Source organism: Pongo abelii, chromosome 17 (assembly GCF_028885655.2).
Source record: "Pongo abelii isolate AG06213 chromosome 17, NHGRI_mPonAbe1-v2.0_pri, whole genome shotgun sequence".
Classification (NCBI taxonomy): domain Eukaryota; kingdom Metazoa; phylum Chordata; class Mammalia; order Primates; family Hominidae; genus Pongo; species Pongo abelii.
Genome location: NC_072002.2, coordinates 80,158,121 through 80,178,718, shown reverse-complemented (window position 1 = coordinate 80,178,718; position 20,598 = coordinate 80,158,121).

Below are 20,598 nucleotides of genomic sequence, written 5' to 3'. Positions count from 1 at the left end.
GTGTATGGTGTGAGGTAAGAGTCCAATTTAATTTCTTTGTGGGTAGAAATCCAGTTTTCTGAGCACCATTTATTGAAGAGATTATCCTTTCCCCATTGTGTCCTCTTAGTGCCCTTGTGAAAAATTAGTTGGTTTCTATTTAGTTTCATTGGTTTATGTATCCATTTTTATTCGTACCATACCGTTTCGGTTAAAACATTTTGGTAACATAATTTTAAATTTTAGAAAAGGGTAACTGTGAGATAACGGAAATACTAATCTACTTGACTATAGTAATCATTTCACTATTTATATGTATATCAAAACACCGTGTTTACCTTTTTAATATAGTCATGCACCACTTAGCATCAGGAAGAATTTCTAAGAAATGTGTCTTTAGGCAAAATTGTCACTGTGCAAATATCATGGAGTATACTTATTGCAAAACTACATAGTACAGCCCACTACACATCGAGGCTATATGGTACAGCCTAGAACTCCTAAGCTACAAACCTGTACAGCATGTTACTGTACTAAATAATGTGGTCAATTCTAACACAATGGTATATATTTATCTAAGTGTTCTAAATATAGAACAGGTATAGTAAGAAACATCGAATAAAAGATAAAAAATGGTACACCTGTACAGGCAGTTACTATAAATGGAGCTTGCAGGACTGAAAGTGGCTCTGGGCAAGTCAGTGAGTGAGTGAATGTGAAGGTCAAGTACATAACTGTACATTACTGTACAGTAATACTGTAAATACTGTACACTTAAGCTACACTAAGTGTATAGCAATATTTTTTCTCCAATAATAAATTAACTTGAGTTCACTGTGACTTTTTCACTTTATAAGCTTTTTAAAAAAATTTGAGTCTTGTAATAACATTTAGCTTAAAACACAAACACATTGCACAGCTGTACAAATATAATTTTTCTTTACATCTTTATTCTACAAACTTTTTTCATTTTTAAACATTTGAATTATTATTTTTTTTTACTTTTTAATTTTTTTTGTTAAAAACTAAAACACACACACACACATTAGTCTAAGGCTACATATGGTCAGATTTATCAATATCACTGTCTCCAAGCTCCACATTTTGTCCCACTGGAAGGTCTTCAGAAGGGTCAATAACACACATGGAAATTGTCATCTCCTACGATAACAATGCCTTCTTCTGTATATCTCCTGAAGGACCTGCCTGGAGCTGTTTTACAGTTGACTTTGTTTTCATTTTTGATAAGTAGAAAGAGTAGAGTCTAAAATAAAGATTAAGATATAGTACGGTAAGTACACCAACCAATAACATAGTAACTTATTACCATTAATAAGTATTACCTACTGTACATAATTGTATGTGCTATACTTTTATAGGACTGACAGTGCAGTAGGTTTGTTCACACCAACAGCAACACAAACATATAAATAATGCGCAGCCCTATGGTTTAAAGAAGGCTCCAATGTTACTAGGTGATAGGAATTTTTCAGCTCCATTATAATCATGTGAGACCAAGGTCTTAGATACAGTCTGTTGTTGACTAAAACCTCATTATGTGGTGCCAGCCTACATATACAATAAAGTTAATCAAACAAACCATGTAAAGAAGACTTTATTGAATACAATTACATTAGAAGAGAGAGAATACTCCAGCCAGAACTCAGTTTGGGCTCAACTCAGCTGAGACAAAAAGCTGGGGAGGTTTTAAAAGCTGGAGTGGAGTGTGTTTGCTAATTGCTGCCCATCAAAGTTAGACTCCTACCGTCTCATGGAGACTGGGAGTTAGGCTGCTAACTTTCTTGATTTCAAAGAGATTGCTCCTAGGGCATTCAGAAAGAAAGTCCTGCACTGTAAAATAGGAAAGAGGCTTTCAAACATATTTATATCTCAAAGGGACAAATAAAGGGTTTACAATACAAGTTTTCTAGAGTAAATGCTCTGTAAAGAGGGAGGTGGGGCCTAGAGTCAGGAAGCATCCTGTGTGAAGATTAATCCAGCTGAGGGGGAACATTACAGCTTTCTTGGTCAGTAGGAATGACGATGCATAAGGGAAGCACATATCCCATTTTGCTTGTTGTCTTAGTCTACTGACCGAGGTAAAGTGTAATTAGCTGGAGAGAGCATTGGGGACTTCTGGGTCCCAGTTTGAAACCACGACTGGCTCTGAAAAGCTCTTTCCAGCTCCTCCTTTATTGAACAACACTGCTTCAGAGTGTCCTTTCTCTTTAGCTCTCCCCAGGTGACTGCAAGGCAGAAACAATATCCTCAGATTAAGATATAGTACTTGACTAGGTGCAGAGGCTCACAGCTGTAATTCCAGCACTTTGAGAAGCCAGGGCAGGAGAGTTGTTTACGGCCAGCAGTTCAAGATCATAGAGTGAGACTGTTGTCTCCACAGTTAATAATAATAATAATAATAATGATCACCATTCTGACTAGTGTGAGATGGTATCTCATTTTGGTTTTGATTTGCATTTCTCTAATGATCAGTGATGTTGAGCTTTTTTTCAAATGTGGCGATTCATCAAAGACTTAGACCGAGAAATATCATTTGACCCAGCAATTTCATTACTGGGTATATAACCAAAGGAATATAGATTATTCTGTTATGAAGATACACGCATGTGTATGTTCATTGCAGCACAATTCACAACAATGAAAACATGAAGTCAACCCAAATGCCCATCAGTGATAGACTGGAAAAAGAAAATGTGGTCCACACCACGGAATACTATTCAGCCATAAAAAGGAATGATATCATGTTCTTTGTAGGGACATGGATTATCCTCAGTATTATCTTCAGCAAACTAAACTAATGCAGGAACAGAAAACCAAACACTGCATATTCTCACTTATAAGTGGTGCTGAACAATGAGAACACATGGACACAGGGAGGGGAATGACACACACTGGGGCGTGTCACAGGGCAGAGGAAGGGAAAGCATCAGGAAAAATAGCTACTGCATGCTGGGCTTAATAGCTGGGTGATGGGTTGATAGATGCAGCAAACCACCATGGCACGCATTGATCTATGTAACAAACCTGTATGTCCTGCACATGTATCCCAGGACTTAAAATAAAATAAAATAAAATAAAATGTACAATACTTCAAAAAAGTTATCGTTCTCAAATAAAGCAATTTGAAGTGTAATAGAATGAAATATTCTAATACAATTGGATATTACAAACATGAATTGAAAAACAATGTCCAATACCCTCAAGAACAGATAGAGAAAGGCTAAGAAACACTTTTCTGTGACTGTGTACTATAATAAAATTTCATAAAAGCCAAGTATGAAGGAGCGGTCATAGTTCTGTGAAAATGTTTTCGCTCAACCCTGAAGTGATATAAGACATTTTGTTAAACTTGCTTGCTACAAAATGTGGTACAGGCCAATCCTGCTCAAAAATGTCTGTATTTCCTTGGCTCTCGGCCCCCTTAAGGTCAGCTGAAAAATCACTGTCATGAGGCAAATTGAAGAATAGGAGAAAAAACATACACATTTACTTAATGTCTATACAAGGGAGCCTCAGAATGGAGACTCAACACTCAACAAGGTACAGAAATTTATATGCCGTCTTGAAGTTATGGAATGAACATAGGCTCACAGGATGGACAAAAACAGGTTTTAGTAGCAAGACAGTTTAAGGGTGGGGGAAAGGAAGGGGCTTGCCTGGCAAAGGCGGCCTTGTGATATGGATGAAGCCTCAGAAGTAGCAGCCCTTAGAATAAATGGTAAATGTTCCTTTTCAGACTTTTAAAAGGGTCAGATTCTCAGTCTCTTCTGGATCCACGAAAGGCCTGGAATGGGAAGGCCAGGCTGCATTAGTGCAGATTCTCTACAGAGGCAAAGATTTCCCGCAAAAGATAGCTATGCGTGGCCACGTCTGTCTGCTGGCCCTGTGGCAGCCATTTCAAAAAATATCAAAGAAATACATTTGAGGTTAAAGTGTTTTTATTTTCTTCAGTATCCACCCCCTAATCTTCAAGGAAATGTGACATGAATAAAATAAATCTTCATATATTAAGCCTCTAAGATTTGAGGTGTGGTTATCACACCAGTTTATGTATGATTTATATATATTTATATATATAGTGCTTAAATTAGAGAAAATGATGTTTAAATATATTTTACATTATCCCCATTAGATGTTAGTCATGTTACAGAAGTCAACCGGCGAACAATTTTAAAAAGCTTTCTCACGCTTACTGGGAGTTCAGTTATTTGAGTTATAGATGGACATGTGACTTTTTTTTAAAAAAAGTATGGACTTTACGAGCTAAGTATACAGATTTCAAAATTGACATTTTTTTAAGAAAAGTACAATTAATGCCTGGATACAGGGACTCCTATTCTCTGCAGATGATCGCAAGTGTTTCTGGAGGCAAGTCTAAAACTTCCCTTAAATATGTGGCTTTAAGCATATTTACTGCTCTAAAGTAGATTGGATTAAAGCCTCAACATCCTATACCATAACTTAGGCATGAAAAAGTTTATGAACAAAAATTACTAATCTACCCCCACTATGGCAAAAATAACCTTGGCCAGATTTATAAAAATGATTTAGCTGTGAATGAAAAGTCTTCAACTCAGTAGTTCTATAAAGATATAAAATTCAAGATATATGCCCATACAATTAGGTGAACTTAACTCTTAAATGGAATTATTTAGTGTCATCCATAAGGATATTGAAGATATTGTTGAGGAAAAGAAATATAAATTGGCTTTCACCTTGTTTATATGGAACAGTTTCTTGATTTGACTTTCTTAAGAAGAATATTAAGCTGAGGTTATCGGCTTTAAGATGTACAGTTGTCTTCCTGTGTGCACGACAGGAGGGCAACATTTGTTTGCATAAAAAGTAGATCCAATCATTTAGGTATATACATAAAGAGAAAGATAGGTATATACATAAAGAGAAACATAGCTCTGCTACTAAACATTTAGAAATAGCAATTGGTTTATACTATGAGTCTTTTGTAATAAATTGAAATGCTATGGTAAGGATTTAAATAATGGGAAAAAAGGAAAGAAAATAAGAAAATTTTTGTGTCTGAGGCAGCCATGAAGGTGCTGCATGAATACCCCAACTCCACCTTAGAAAAACTTACTGTATGGCATAGATGATGGACAGGCCCCAGCTGCTACACATTTGGATGCATCTTGGATTTTAATCCTTAACCAAATTTCCACTGGGCCAGCCAATGACAGAGCATGTCAGGGACAGTGCTAATGACCTTTCTTCCTCGTTGTCGCAGTCGTGTTCATATGGGCAACTTTTGCCTGAGGACTCCCGGTCAGGTCAGCTGAAATGTTCTCAGATCCACCCTGTGCTGAGGTTCATCCTGCCCAGTCCTCTATCCTTTCAGTCTCCTTGCATAGAAGTCAGATCTGAAATTCAGTAAGAAGAATCTGCTCTGGATCTCTCTGCCTTCAATTTTCACAGGCATTTCCCCCACAATATTTCTTGAGCGTCTAATCCCATTTTGTCATCTCTATCTAGAAGAGCCTGAACTGACGCCGTATGTATTTTGAGATCAGACCACCTGGCCCAGGGACTATTTTTGTCTTTGAAATGAGATGTTAGAGAAACAGAGATGAATGCTGTAACTAAGTTTTAAATGTTTTCATGTATGTAAAAAAATAAGTATGTATTAAAGGTCAAAGGCAGAACCTATCACTTTTTGAAAAGGAAGTCAGCGTGTAGAATTGATGAGATACACAGTAGGTAAGCCTTGGTACACGTTACCTTCTTATTTTCTATTTTGAGAGTTTAGACCTTAAACATCTTGATACAGAATCTCTCCTGGTGGATCTTCATCTTTCGGGTAGTAACAAATACTGCTCTTTCAATGTGTAGCTGTGTTCCATAATCAGTTCAGGTAAGGAACAGTGACTATAAAACAAGTAGAGGACAATTTGTACTTTTGAGAAACAATGTTTGGGTTGAAAACTAGTATAGTAAGGTAGTACAGAAACACATGAACACATATAAATAAAACATTTTAAAGAGCTGGATGTAAAAATGGAGACAACTTGATATATACTCAAATTCAGGCTGATTTATTTTAGATGATACAATACATAAATGCACAGCAAGAAATAAGTAAGCTATATCATGCCTGTAATAGTTTAATTTTTCATTTCAAGAATGTAAGAAGAAAAGCTTAGTAGAACAATGTAAGGAAACTGAGCTTCCCTGGCAAAATTCATGAAACAAGCCATCTAACAAAAGTTTTACTCTTCCACAAAGTTGTTTGCAGGAGCCTCATAGTCAATGACAGATTGGTTTAGTCTCATACAAGCTGTACACAAAGAGATCCAATCAAGATGAGAAAAACATTGGGATAGAGAATCAAGACACTGCACTTCCTTACATCACTGAAAATTAAATTATTCCCAGCTATATCTTAGCAGATATCTCTGCAAAAGATAAAACATCTTTGTCATTAAATAAATGGCACGATCTATGATTGTCCAGGACATTTAAAAACATTCAAGAGTCTCAACAAAAAATTAGGATAAATTTTTAAAATGGCTATATTTTATGCTTATGACCTTAACTATACGAGCCAATGTAAGCATTTTCTACACATAATAAATTAAGAGATTGTTATGTATGGGTACTACATGATCCATGTCTTATATATCATGTGTATAGTTTATAAGATCTTGTATACATATGTTTCTGTTGTACATAACATGATCTCACACACATATGCATATGTATGTATCTTTTTTCAAGTGTTGCTTAAATATCCTATACTTAGTAGCGTTCCATTTTTTAAACAAACCTCGTACAATTGTGATCTTCATTAAGAGCAATGTAAATTGTTTTTGTTGACTAGTGTGTCTGCTTTGCATTTTACAAGGACTAGAAGTCAAGGAGAAGAAAGGCTGCCAGATGGAAGCTGAATGCTCTAAGCCCCAAAGGCACTAGAGAAAGCAAGATTTAAATCTCTCTAGATACTGCCATTGTGTGTTCTCACTGTTCTATTTATGATTTGGTAAGCAAGAAGTACTTATTGCTTAAGAAATGCTTTATACCTGGCCATAATGGATGAGTGCTAATTCAGTTATCTATATCCTTAGACGTACTCTCATTTTTTAGGATAAAAATCTTCCAAGATTATTTTGCTAAAATAGGTTCAAATGATATTTTTCTGGGCACTCTTATAATAACTTAGACTTTTTATCATTTTTAGAATGAGGCTTCTTTAGTTTGAAAATAATCAGATATTCTGATAAATAGTTTTAAGTACTTTGCTATATCAACAGTGAATGGGTGGAGCGCGATGTAGACTAAGGTAAGGGTTCGGCAGCGCAGGATCCCTTTACCTTTTCTCGAGAAATTCAGATTCATAAAATTTGTTTTGTACATACACAATGTCCTGTGCTGGCCAACTAGTTTGAGTTGAATATATAATATTAATGAGGGAGATATTATTTTTGTGTAGCAAAATTTATCATAATTTTATGAGACAAAAAATAAGAGTTCAGTAAGCTGATTTGAAATAGTCTGTCTAAATCTAAGAGTTTATAAATTTTATTGTATGTAAACAACTAATACAGTTGATGGGTTAATATAAAACCATGATTAACTCAAGAATACAAATATGGGATGTTTCCTTAAAAATTAAGGATATAAAAATGTCATGGAAATATACCAAATTTGGTGAAAATTTGGCAGTAATATAGATTACAAATTTTCCTTTGCTTATCAAATAATGTCTTTTCTATTATTTTAAAAGTATTAGGCAATTGTTTGAAATATCCAGAGAACCTTCATGAGTACTTTTATTTGATGAAAATATGACAGAAAATAGAGTTCTCACCAACATAGTAACACTTTTTTTTTGAAATGGAGTCTTGCTCTGTCACCTAGGCTGGAGTGCAGTGGTGTGATCTCAGCTCACTGCAACCTCCGCCTCCTAGGTTCAAGTCAGTCTCCTGCTCAGCCTCCCAAGTAGCTGGGATTACAGGTGCGTGACACCACACTCAGTTAATTTTTATATTTTTAGTAGAGACGGGGTTTCACCATGTTGGCCAGGATGGTCTCCATCTCCTGACCTTGTGATTCTCCTGCCTTGGCCTCCCAAAGTGCTGGGATTACAAGCATGAGCCACCACACCCAGCCTCCTAGTAACACTTTAATAGTCAAAATGTGATTAATATTATTTCTATTATTGAATTTTGTTTTCAAGATTCTTAAGAAAAGACCATGTATATCATAGGCTCTTTTGTTTGTTTGTTTGAAGACCAGAAATTACACATGTGTAGACTAAGAAATATTTCAACATGGGAAGGACAAAAAACAGTATTAAGAGAATGTTTTTTGTATTTATGCTCTATCAACAAATGAAATACTAATATTTGAAAATCAAGCTGACAAATGGTACTGAATGTAGTTTTAACAAATAGAGTGGATTTTGTGGGCTGCTTTCTTTTACAGAATATCTTCCTATGTTATGATTCAGCACCCTTTTCTGACACATTGCTGTAGTAGCCTTGCACTTGACTCTGACAGTCAAATAATAATTCATCATTATTTAGAAGATATTCAAAGAAATTAAAAGCATTTTTGGTTCAAAAATAAACCTCTGGAACAAACAAGCACTTGTGGGCAACCACTTTAGTATATAGAAAAGTAACAAGTGAGAAAGTGGGAAAATTGTAGAACATAAGATCACAATAAGATTTATTATGGCTTATAGGTGAACACCATATCCCAAGTCCAGAATGATAATCATGCCAATAATATACCTTCTGTTTATTGAGCATTGCTTTGAGCTAGGCTCTAGACCAATCATTTTATTGGTTTAATCTACTTTTGGAAGTCAGTAATGGCAGAGTCATGATACAAATTCTGGGTTTGTCTGACTCTGAAGACTCTCTTTTAACTACTGTGCTATGGCTAGTATATTAAATATGTACAACTACATTATTTTCCTTAAAATTAAAAAGTTAATCATAAATTTATATTTATTTATTGGGTTCCCATGCTAGGCTTCAATAGCTATGCCCCTATGATTGGTAATCACTTATTTAACAATGATTATAACTGTGACTAAAATAAAGGAATCTAATAAAAGATTCTAGTTTTTAGATTTTCGTATAAGTAAAATTCAAATTGTTTATGCAAGATGATGCAAATAGTACATTAAGTAATTTTTTCTGAAAGTGACTAACAGAAAAGCTTGGAAGAAGAGACGTAATTAAAACAAAATAGGCCGAGCACAATGGCTCACACTTGTGTTCCCAGTTATCTGGAAGGCCTAGGCAGGCAGATCACCTGAGGTCAGGTGTTCCAGAACAGGCTGGCCAACATGGTGAAACCCCGTCTCTCCTAAAAACACAAAAATCAGCCAGGTGTGGTGGCACGTGCCTGTAATCCCAGCTCTCAGGAGGCTGAGGCAGGAGAATCACTTGAACCCGGGACGCGGAGGTTTCACTGGGTCGAGATCGCGCCACTGCACTCCAGCTTGGGCAGAGGCGGGAAACTCTGTCTCCAAAAAAATAAATAAAATAAAACCAGATAAGCATTTTAGCTAACTAAGGAAATAATAGACACTACCAGGATGTGGTAGTGGGAAGGTAGGCTCGGAGAGAGTTTTAAATACATTATGACAGAAAATATTGTGAGAAAGTGGCATTTAGGCAGCATCGTAGTTTCCGGAGCTGGATAGTCATGAGAAAAGGGGCAAAAGTGAAAGAAAATAGTGACTTCAGGCAAGAATTGCTAATGTTTTTATTGTTGTTCTTGTTTTATGGACATAAACTATACACATGAGTGCTGATTTGTAGAGCAGTCAGGACGAAAGTCATGCAAAGAAAAAAAAATGCTGTAGGAAAACATATGTCACTGCACAGAAGATAGCAGAGCCCAGACTTGAAGAATCATCAGCCAGCCTGGGAGGCTGAAGATACAAGTAAACAAGGAAAATGCATTGCCCAGGAAACGAAGGAAGATGTTCTAAGAAGGTGATGAGTGACATTCACTGCTTCAGAGAAACATGCAAAATAAAGATCTAGAAAAACAATCATTAGTTATTACAATAACCATTACATGTCCAGTCATGTATACTCTTTGCAAAGTTTTTTCTTAGTATCACTCAAAACTGGAATTTTATCTTTTGCTTTTATGCTTTTATGCTCCCTGTTTCCTGAGTGCTCGTATCACCATAAACTAACATCAGGTCACCAAAAATTTGACTTAGTCTGAAAGAACTATGGTCTGACATGAAAGAGATAACAAGTGTAATTAAAAGCATAAACTCTCTCAAATTACAACCTCATTAGTCTTAGAAACTACGTCTCATCATTCCAATGTTTAAACTGCATCACTACAGTATTTAGAAAATTTTATTTTAGAAGCAGAACAAAATATAAATTCAAGATACTCCCTTTTCCAAATGCACATGATCATTCAATGCCATTGTTAAAATGAAAAGTCCATTAACAAAATAATTTATTTTCAGGAGCATGGACGTCTCTATTTGCCATCTAAATTAAATATATTTAATTGGAAGATTTTAATTTAGAGAAAATTAAATTTATAAAAATTGAAGTTTTAAACAATGTTATCAAAAAATCTATGATTAACAGAGTAAAAGTTCTGGTAATCCATCACATTTGAAAAATGTGGGTGAAGCTTTTATTGAAATCCTGGAAAGAAACTAAAGAATGCATACAGCCTGAGTAACCTAAGACAGATTTTTATATCCTTTGAAGGAATGGTGCACATTTTATTTATCTTTGTCTAATGCTTAATATAGTATTTGGCTCATAGTATGAGTCTAATAAATATTTGTAATAATAATTGAAACATATAATGAGATGTAATTTATTTCATTTTCATCAATTTTATTTAATTAGCTCTGCCTGGAAGAGCAGGGCTGTTTTCTGCACAATTTCAATAGATTCCCCTACCCTGGGTTTTTCAGTAGATAGATAGATAGATTTTGTATATAGTATAAAAAATCTACACTCACACACACACACACACACATATATATTTGCTTTTCCTTTACTATCATACTCATTTGCTTGGTTCTTGTTTTTTTTTTTAATTTTTGTTTGTAAAACAAAAATGCTTTGTACTGTACAGGTGCTCAAGTGTTTTAGAGGTAGTGAAAATAATAAATAATTTTAAAATATATGCATTTTAGCTTTATGTGTGTCTGAAAATCCATGCTAGTGCTACATTCACCCCCTCAAAAAATCCTGCATGATTAAAATCTCACATGGTAATATATTTAAAATTGTTTCTTTCTCCCATCTGATACACATTTATACAACTTGCCCTTAAGGTTCACATTTGTACTGAATGTCATTGAATATATTTTGGCTAAAAATTCAGGTCTCCTTGGTGTTACTGTCAACTTTAACCACTTTCTCTCATTGATCAAATCTTATTCTTTATATGTTTTTCTAATATGTTTAAACTCTCTGGAGTAAGGTAACTTTTCTCTTCTTATGCTATTCCTTCATTTTTAGCCCAGTTTCCACTTCAGAACCACAGTAAGAAGCTTTAGATTTAGTCACCGTAGTAGTGACACTGTACAATTCTGTTTCCAGTGGTTGTTTATATAAGCAGAATCTTAGAAAATGCCTTCACCTCCAGGAAATTTATGATTATTATACTTAGCAGAAAATTTAAAAATAATGATAAGCACTGAGTTTTAAAAATTCCTCAAATATCCTTCTTATATCCTCCTTGAATTTATTAAAAGTTATTTAGTCTGAGAATTTCAAGCTCTTCTCTCTAGTCCTTGCCCTTTTGAACTCTTTAGTTGCAAAGATGTGTGCACTATAGAGAAGTGAGTTTAAGAAAGTAGAACATGACTTCTGAAAATATAAGCATAGAATCCTAGAGCAGAATTAATCTCTAGTATAGATATTGGCAAAAAGAATGGCAATTTTTATCATTTTGGCTGAAAATGTAATTAAGCCTGCTTATTTCCATGCAAAATGTTCATTCTTTCCTTCAACATAGATATTACAATGTATTTACAAAAGATGGATGAACATAATTTTGGAGGTTAAAATTAATTTTATGTTCATAAAATAATAGAAACACATGCGTTTTCTTTTATCTATTAGACACTTAGTGGTATTTGAAAAACATCAAGATACTGCACATCCTCAAAACTGTATCTTCTGACTGCTAGAGTAGAAGTAGAATAACATCAGTATGCACTATCTACATTAGTATTTTTATGAGAATTAGTCAAAAATATTAAATTTTCCATATATCTATTTTGATATTATATTGGGATGTAGTTCACTTTTCCATTTTAAAAACCCAACCTTAACTTTGAGGCTCCGCCATTGTTTCTGGGACCCACCCATGAATCTTCCATGAATTCACAGCTGCAGGAGAGCCTGCCATGTCTGTGTAATTTTCCTGGGCTTAAAAATGCAAATAAATAGGCATATATTATCCCTGATGGTCACCTCAGCAGTCTCTAAAAAAGACGAAACCATAAGAGATAAAGATAAAAAATTGTATCGGAAGACACTCAGAGTTAGAGAATTGAATGCACCTAACTACTCCTTCTTTGAAATTGATATATAACTGTTGCATCAATGCAAGAATATTGGAAAAAGTATTCATCTCCTTATTTTCAAATATTGATAACAATCTCTCTTTTTTCTGGAGCTACTTTTTGCTCCCACAAGTAAAAACAACAATAACAAAAAATAATCTTGACGACAAAGACATTTCTCTTTCTCTGACTTTCTTCTATATTCTCTAGAGACATATGCAAGGTAATTATTTTCTATTATTGTATAATCTCAACTTCTGTTATATTTTACCTTCAGAATTCAGGTAATAAAAATCATTGAAAAATAGAATGCAAGACATATTTAGCTGTGTAAAATGATAAATCTATGTCATGAATTAGGAAAATGCTAATATTTCCAGTTTGGAATGATTGTGTTGAAATAAGTCAACAATTACTCTTTGGCTAACCCAGGAAGTGCTGATAGAAGGCGAGTTTGCGGCAGTGAAGGTGGAGAGAGTTTAGTATTTGGAGAACAGAGAAAATGTGAAAATAAATAAAATTGCTGGAAGTTCGGGGCAGTTAATCTTATCGAGAAAATGAAAATGAAACTCTGGTAAATTAGCGACTATCTCTAGTAAAAATTTTACCAGTCTTGGACTTCTCAAAAATGAAAACATGTAACCAAAAAATGTCCAAAAGGGTTCTGGAATTATGATACTGATGGATAGATAAAAGTTTTAAGTAAACACATGCTCTGTATTGCACAATAATGATCCTGTTTTCATTAGGTTCACTTGACTTATAATTGATATTTATTAAATTTACAAATTTCTTTCTCTCGCAAGGGACTTTTGGAAATATTATTCATTTTTGTTTCCACTTATTTTTTTTGGACAACTTATTGAGATAATTAGAATATAAAAGTACCTGAAGCTTATATACTTACTTTGCATTTAGTAAAGGAGGTTCCCTTGAATACCAAAATTATCCCCCAAATGTAAGCAATGTAGGTATTTCTCAATCATAGGGATTGCTGAACATACAGACTTTGATTGGCTTCAAGACTGCTCAGATCTCCACATATATAGAAGGCAATTTTGAATACATAGGCAAATCAAAAATAATAAACTCAGGTGAGAAATAGAAAAAGCAATGATTAGGTCGTATACAAAACCATGAATGGTAAACCAAGCACTTGGCACATTTTGTACCTTTTTGTGGGGAAGCTTTATGTTCTCTTATTATACATGGTTTCACCCACATAGTAGTTTAGAGAGCTTTGGCCAGCCTTTAGTTCACATATTTCCGGTTTCTCATTTTAAAAAGAAAAGGAGTTTTCTGCTCTCAGTTACAGTTTGAAAATTCTGAGGGATTATTTTGAATATCTCAGCTTGAGTCTCATGTGCACCCTTAAACCAAGCACAGTGGCCCATGAGATGGGGTCAGCCAATACTTATGAGTACCGTATAATAAGTGAGAGTAGAGAGAGCAATGGTGCCTACTCAAAGGATTTTTGAGGAGTGGAGGGTTATGAGGATAGCAGTATTGCTGAAATCCTCGTGAGCCAGGCAGCTTTTCCATTTTATTCCTATTACTCAGTGTTTTTTTGTTTGTTTGTTTTTGTTTTTGTTTTCCTTACCATGTGCAGGTTTCAGAATTTACAGTGTTATCTTCTCTTGTACCTGGTATTTTCTTTGAATGTTTGCCCCTTCCTAGCTGGTTTAAATCTACATTTAATCTTCTGGTACTTGATAATCTCAAAATAAGTCCTTTTTGTATTAGGCATTTTTTACTTGTGATTTGAATAGGTAAGACTCAAACTGTGAGCTCCTTCAGAAGACAATCATGAGTATTTATTTATGACTGATAGCAGATGCCCAATAAATACTGAAGTGAGGAGAAGGTGAATAGGGGATAAGATTAACATTTGGAGAAGCTATGGATTACATAAGTAATGGTCAATCTACAAAGAAAGAAATGTGAAGTCCTAAACATTTTTTAACCTTCGTTAGTGCTTCTAAACTAACTACCTGAAGGATAGGGCATATTCCTATCCATACTGGCAATTTTGTACCTCTCCATTGCAGCATTTGAGAGTGGGAGGTGAAAGACATCCACATTTGTCAGAGCCTCCTGGAGGGAGCTTGAGAAGAATATCTCAAAACCTTCCTCTCCACAAACAATTCTAAGAGAATGCCTTTCCACTCCGGAGAAACCTTTCCCATTGCCTTTTAATCTGGATCAGTGAGAGTCTTGACTTTATTAGATTTGGCTGTCACTCATGATGAAGCACAGATGATGAAACTCAATAAATATAATTTGTTGAGGTCAGAAACTTGGGTGTCACTCTTGATTCCTCATTTATCCTCATCCCACCCCCACCCCATAGCCAGGAATTAATCAGGTCTGGCTCAGTGCCACCTCCTAACTACTAGGTTCATGGGGACAGCCCTCTATTCCCACTGACACCAGCCTTAAGGCTGCCATTAGCTCTTGCCTAAGCCGTAGACCACTCCATCCACTACAACTACAGCTTCAGACTTGGCCACTCCATTCGTTACTCCCGGAATGATCTTTCTGAAACCCATATCCAGCCATCTCATTCCCTAGTTAAGACCATACGAAGAAGCTTTACATTGCCCTCAGTATAGGTTCAACATCTTCAAATGGCTTTGTCTTTCTCTTCCTATTCTGGCTCTGTCTTATCCTTCACTTCCTTTGTGCCCAATTCCATTTCTCTCATGTTATATTCCAGTCACACTGAACTCCTTCCAGGTGCAAGAAAACACTTTCTCCTGTCAAACATTTGCCCAAGCTGTTTCCTCTTTCTAAAACTTTCTCTCCTCTGTCTTTCACCAGGCAAACCTCTACTCATTTTTTTTAGTTCTCAACTTGAGGTCACTTTCTCTGGAAAGTATCAGAATCTCTAGGTCTGGGGTGACTGTCCCTTATATATGCATTTCTCCTTAATAGCATTAATCACTCTATATTTTTATTACCGGTTTATATTTTGTCCTTCACTAGATTGTAATATTAATGAGAATACCCACTGTGTTTATCTTTACACGTGTTATTTCAAACACATCACTGAGCTTCTAACATTTCCCAAAACTATCTTTTCTGTATATTTCATCACAATCAAAGAAAGTTAACTTGACTCATTCAAAAGCCTACTACTTCAAGATAAGAGAGTAAAACATTATACCTATCTTATGGGGGGGAGGAAATATTTATAGCCACCACACCACAGTCCATTCTGAAATTGATCCTCAAAGTTGAGTGACGGTTTATCACGACATTGTTAGTTGAAAGGCAGAGGAGTTAAACACTGAATCTAGGCAGTTGGGTCTTCACACTTCAGCAATGAGCAGGTGAGTTTGCCAACTCAGATTTTCTGACTATGATTACCTCATCCCAAGAGGAAATGCCCAGAAGGGATAGTTTAAGGATGTCTTCGAAAATCAGTGATGTGTTTGGAATCTGACGCGTCAAAATGAATAATACCAATATAGCCAATATGCTCACAACCAGATAATTTTGGTAATTGAGAAAAGCCTTATTAGTGAAATATGTTAACATTTAATCTGGCCATCAGCATCTCTTTTGCAGCTCACTCTCAGTGAATCCTCTAAGCAAGTGATCTTATGGACATCAAAGACTGAAATTAAGTAAAGTTTGTTTTTTCCATTCAGTGTTGTTCCACTTGGTGCCTGGTATCCGTGACCAAAACTCCTGATAACAATATATGGACCTTGTTGTCTAGTACTATTCTGAAGTTCCCAGTTGTGTTTGCCAAGAATGATTCTGAATTCACACATATTTCCTACACTAATCTGTGAGACTGGCATAAGGCGTGGCCTTCCTCAGCCTTTTCAGTCAAATTTTTCACAATTTATAATTGCACACTGGGTGCTGACAGTGTGCTAGTTAGTTCCCAGAGAGAAAAACGTGATGTCTAATTCAGTTTAAAATACTTAGAAACATCAGATATTCACAACAGATATGGCTCCCACCTAAAGAGTCTTATGATAAAGATGTCAGAGTTTGTAAATAAGCAAAGTGCCTCTTTCAAGTTGAAAATTTTACATGTTTAAAATTGTATCAAAAATACTAATACAAAACTTTATTTTTTAACTTTATATAGGCGAAAAAGAAACAACTAATTATGCATACTAATTAACAAAGCAATACATTAATGTTCAGTGTAAATTTTACATCTTATAAATATTTCCTGTGTCTATTTACAGTGACCAGGAGAATGTACTATCAAGTAATTTCATGTTATTGTTATAAAAGGTAACAATTGTAAAAATGTTTTTTGACATCTGTTTCCATTAATACACTTCTATTTCCCAGTCCATTGAAATCACAATAGTAAATGAAAGGAACATTTAGTTGCTGTCATTAATTCTCTGTCTCACAAAAAGTAGCTGTCTACCTTCTAAATTATCTGCTTCTTGTGTAGTGAATGGAAGAAAATTACTAACCTGCTGTTCTGTCAAAGAAAACTTTCCATTGTATATAAGCGTATAAAAGCTCCTAGGGCTTAAAATGGTACCAAAGTAAAATTGAACAGTCTAAGAACGTTTAGAGTTCCAGAATCAGCTACAGATAAGTGAATAGACTCATCAAGAAGGTTTAGTGTTCCCAGTAATTTGTCTGTTGGTATGTGCTCTAGCATTAATATTTTATTTACCTCTTAGGAAAAATGTATCATTCAAAATAAATATAATAGGTAACTTGGCTTATATAAAGTAATTATGATAGCATAGTAATACTGATAAGGGTTTGAAGTAAGGAAGTATTTAGCGTTCAGTATTTCACTAGAAACATGACACATACAATATAATAATTACAAAGAACTAAGAAATGTCCTTGTCAGTAATACCAACATCATATCAATCATTCCCTACTCATTAAAGTAATAACCAAGATAAATTATAATTTTCTTTTGGATTTTTAAAGAAAACATTGATGGATAAAGACAATAATAAATCAAAATAACAAATTTATAATCCAGAATATTCTACAGCACACATACAACAATTGTATGAAGAATGTAAAAAAATGTAAAGAGACACATGAAAATATTAGGTCTTCCAATAAGGGAAAAAATCATTTCAGTTGGCAAGCAGAGGGATTCTAAAACATTCCTCCCTGGGCTGGTTTGTGATAACCTAAAGACCTCACATAATTTTAAGAAGTGGAAATGAAAACAACAATGGGATAAATGCAGACTAAACAAAGAAAGCAGCTTGGAAAAAAACAGAGTGTGGGGTACTGTAGGGCTTAAGAAAGAGTGTGTTACCAGTTTGGTTGATATAAAGAATATGGTGGGAAATAATAGGAGAAAGGGAGAAAAGTTGAGTACAATATTCCTTGTTTGGTTCACCAGTCTCATAGGATGTTCTCAGAATAGAAACAATACTGTTGACATTGTATGTTTTTCCTCCTTAAACGTGTCACTTTATAAACAGAGGTTTTCTTTTTTTAAAAAAATAAAGCGTCAGACACATAGTGGCAATCACTGAGAAAACAGGACACGTATTAAAAGAAATTTAATTCTTAAAATACTTTAATGTTTATGTTCATAAAATTAAAGATATATGTTATATATGTGTGCATATATAGATATAAAACTAGGAATATATATATATTTAGAGATATGTATATATAACATATATATAACAAATATATACAAAACAAAAATCCTTAGTTTTGTAATCTAAGTGTATATGTTGTGTGTGTATGTGTATGTGTGTATATGTGTATGTATGCATTTTTAGATTATAGATTTTTTTTGTTAAATTGAAATATAAAATACCTGAATATTTAATGTTTAAATGTTTTCAACCATAAAATAAAGTAACAACAATTTATTTTTTTCATAGTGAAAGGACGAATTAAAATGAATGTGTGAGATGTATCATTGTGATTATTTAGTTTTTGGGAAGGTATCAATAAGACCATATATGACTGCTGTTTAATTCAATCTAGGAGGTACAGATCAGAATTTTGCAAATAGAACATATTAAACAGATGTATTGTCTTCCAGGTGTAAGGTTTATAGTAGAAAAGATTATTTCCAATCTCATTTCACTTGTAATTGAACAATTCCCTGTGAAGATAAATTTTCACTAAATTGCTTCATGACATTTTCACGGCTTCGGTTTCCTTTAATGCTGTCTCAAGTGAGTGTATGAAATATTCTGTTTTATTCATCACTGGGAAGCCAAGATTTTATGTCAAATTTCAATAAGTTAGAAATATTAAGAATAAAAATAATCTCAAATTAAATGAAATCCCCTGGTACAACACTTGTTCTAATCAGTTAATAAAACAGCATTTAACGCACAAACTTTATAAACCACACACCACCAATCTATGCATGTTTCCAATATGATAGAACGTGGTCAAAGTGAGAATACACAAGCAGACATAATCCAGGAACTACATTTTATCAAGTTTTATGGAAAGACAAATTTTCTAATTTTCTCCAGTGCAACCCATTTCAGTTGTAAACTGTAAGTTTCATCATCACTTTCACATTCTGTCCAGTATAATGTAATCATTTTCCTTTGGTGATGCCAAGAGAACATGGATGAGATAAAGGTTGGTTGTTGTTGTTGTTTCTGTTATAGTACGTACTGAATATCTTACTAAAAAAGAGGAATGCTCATGTTATGTAGTTGTCTCTGTGGGAATATGTATGTGTTTGTTTCTGACAATTCAGCAAGCCCAGAAAGTGTAAAAATTTCTATTAATACTTAATCTTTCCAGGATAAAAATTTACTAGTCAAATATCCCAAAGCTGTCATACTATTAGACATTGAATAAATAATAGTTAATTGTCATTAGCTCAAATCCCCCTGCCCTGCTTTGCTCTATCAACTTCTCTCTCCTCAGCCTCCATTACTTTAATCAAGCAACTCAGTGTTTTCTAGTTCCCAAATATTTTCATCCAAACCTCTTTGAAATTCTTACTTAGGTTAATGAAGTCTATTCCAAGTTTACATCTTAGACAAATATGAAGTTTCTTCCTTTACTACCACATAAAAATCAATTGCTTCTTTTCACATATACAAATTATTTTATTCTTCACAAGTTAAAAAATATTTTCATTTTAGTCATGTCACTCACAGTTCTCTCTACAAGATTGCCTTTCTGTAGATTACAGGGGTCAATTCTTAAACTCATTCTGTACAGCATCTAACACTGATGGAAGCATATATGTACTTCATAAATGTGTGATGCTGATGGCAGCAACTGTCAGCAAGGGCTGTTGTTTTAATAATTCAGAAAACCAGAAAAATCTGGAAAGCCTGGTAGTTAATGGGAAAGAGACTGCATATATTTTTTATGGATCCCAAGTGAAGGAATCATTAGCATACTAAGCTTATAAAAGTCAGAGCCTATACCCATAACAAGGTAACGACCTAACAGCATAAATACAGAAAGAATTTTCTTAGGTTAATTTTATAAGTATTAAAAGAATCTTCTATGAGATGTTAAATTTGTCTGTCTTATCAGTGCGATTGTGTGGTGTGGGTAACAAAGACCAGAAAAGTGACAAAAAAATCTATTAAACTTTTTTTTTAATATACCACTGAAATCCTGAAGTATCTGTTAAATTTACAAGATTTTTTTTAAAAAGTTTAATTTCTTAATCCAGCTTGAATTGATCATTTCCCCTATTTGAAAGATTTCGTTAGTTATTTGCTAACTTTTTGTATTTAATACAAGGACAGAAAAAAATCTCTTTTCTTCTTTTCTTACTTCTATTACTGCCCCTCCCTCCCATTCTTCCTTTCTTCCTTACTTCCTCCCTCCCTTCCTTTCTTCCTTAAAAAATATGTTTAAAACATTTTTAAACACATTTAAAAAATGTTTTAAACTTCCTTGATGTATTGTGGAAATCTTCAAACTTTTCTTAGAAACGTTTTTACTTAGCAATTGACACAAATGCTAATTAATAAACCAAAAGCCTATGCCATACAACTATCAGCTTTTTGGTTTTTGCACATGATTGCGGGGAGTCACCTGCATAGTTCTACTCAAGTATGGAGTCTGCATTCATCAGAGATGACTCTGGCCTGTGGCTTGGG